Below are 2,278 nucleotides of genomic sequence, written 5' to 3'. Positions count from 1 at the left end.
AGAATTGCACGCAGTATTCCAACAGTGGCCTAACCAATGTCCGGTACAGCCGCAACATGACCTCCCAACTCCTGTACTCAATACTCTGACCAATAAAGGAAAGCATACCAAACACCTTCTTCACTATCCTATCTACCTGCGACTCCACTTTCAAGGAGTTATGAACCTGCACTCCAAGGTGTCTCTGTTCAGCAACACTCCCAAGGACCTTAGCATTAAGTGTATAAGTTCTGCTCTGATTTGCTTTCCCAAAATGTAGCACCTCGCATTTATCTAAATTAAACTCCATCTTCCATTCCTCAGTCCATTGGCCCATCTGGTCAAGGTCCCATTTGATTTTATTTATTATAGTCACGTGTACCTAAGTACATTGAAAAGCTTTAGAATACAGAATATAGAACGCAGAACAGTACAGCACAGTACAGGCCCTTCCGCCCTCGATGTTGTGCTGACCTTTTATCCTAGTCTAAGATCAGACTAACCTACATAGCTTTCATTGTCCTTTCTTCCATCAGCCTATCCATGAGTTGCTTAAATGTCCCTAATGTCTCTGACTCTACTACCACCACTGGCAGTGCATTCCATGCACCCACCACTCTCTGTGTAAAGAACCTACCTCTGACACCTCCCCGATACCTTCCTCCAATCACCTTAACATTATGCCCCCTCGTGATCGACATTTCTGTCCTCGGAAAATGTTTTTGACTATTCATTCTCTCTGTGTCTCTCATTATCTTGTCACCTCTCATCCTTCTTCGCTCTTCAACCTTCCTGCATAAGAACAAATTTGGGAACAAATTGTGGCGGATGCTGGAATCTGTACTGACAACAACAAATACAGCAGGTCAGGCAGCAGCTATGGAGAGAGTCAAAAAGTGTGGTGCTAGAAAAGCACGGCAGGTCAGGCAGCATCGAGGAGCAGGCGAGTCGATGTTTTGGGCATAAGCCCTTCATCGGGAATGTTCTCACTTTCTCCATGGAGAGAGAGCAAGCTAACGTTTTGTGCTCTGATGAAGAGTCATAGCAATTGGTCCATCTCAGTGTGAAGCTTCCTGGGCTAGAGAGTTCCAAAGGTTTGTAACCCTCTGAATTACAGAATCTGCCCTTGTCTCCATCTGAACTGAGCAACTCCCATTCTCTCAATTCCCTGGGGGTCATCCCCTCTCAGGGTCTGTCATCTCAGCACAGCCAGGGCTAAGAGAGACAGAGAGAGAGAGAGAGAGAGAGCAGGGTGGGAGCTATGGACATGAAGGTTCACAGAAGAAATGAAGTGGAGTTGAATCAGTAAAATAGAGCAGTGCAGTGGTCAGAGATTGAGTCTGAAGGCTGGAGATGGGAATAACAAATCATGAGGTGTACAAATTACCCTTGTGTCCTGTTGAGGGGAGTTAGTGGTTTTCTGTGAATACAGCAGTGGGATTCTGTTTAAAAAAATGTAAGCTTGTGGTTGGACAGGAAGGACAGGCTTCGTGTCAAACATCGAGATGGGTGCATAAGTTCCAGTGTTGAAAGAACAGCCAAGATAATCATGATTGTTCATCTTGAATTCACTCACCACAGGTCTCTCACTGGCCAAGGTCATAGGTTGAGGACTGGTTTCGCATCTGGGCTTCTGGGAAACTCCAGATCAGCTCATTAACCAGAAAACAACCCGAGCAACTGCCAAGCAGACATTACAATCTATCTGAGTCTCCGTGGAGCAGTTTGAAATCAGACACTGCTGAATGTTAAATGACCCCTAACTGATAAATGTAACAATACTGAGATGCTAGACTACACAAACCAGGCGTGGGTACACGGAGCTAAATGTTGGTTGCCTCAGGCACTGGCTACTTGCACTCAGTCCCTGAGTACCACATCAATAAAAACAGCATCAAGGTGTGTGACTGATCCTTCATGGTCCCATTCTACATGGCAGAACAAGAACCTGCCTGTTCTCTTGGCCTCATCTGATGGTTTAACTAGCTCTGTCAGGGGCAACAATGTGAAGGCAAGAGTTTCTCATTTCTGACGAGTGAATACACAGCGAAGAAAGAACAATCAAAGAAAGAAGTTGTATTTTTTCAGCATGTTTCAAGATCTCAGAGCATCCTGCAGCTCTTCATGGCAACTGAAGCTCTTTTACAGGACCCCTCACTCAAGGCCAGGAGAACACCTCTGGTTGAATACCACTGAGCGGAACTTATCTGATATTCCCACTTGGAAAGAAAGCAGGGACAACAGGGAGCTGGTGGGTGTACTGGGAATGTGACAAGGCCAGTGATCCAGAACCGCATAA

Source organism: Chiloscyllium plagiosum, chromosome 12 (assembly GCF_004010195.1).
Source record: "Chiloscyllium plagiosum isolate BGI_BamShark_2017 chromosome 12, ASM401019v2, whole genome shotgun sequence".
Lineage (NCBI taxonomy): Eukaryota > Metazoa > Chordata > Chondrichthyes > Orectolobiformes > Hemiscylliidae > Chiloscyllium > Chiloscyllium plagiosum.
The sequence above is the reverse complement of the archived record's forward strand: the minus strand, read 5'-3'. Positions refer to the sequence as shown.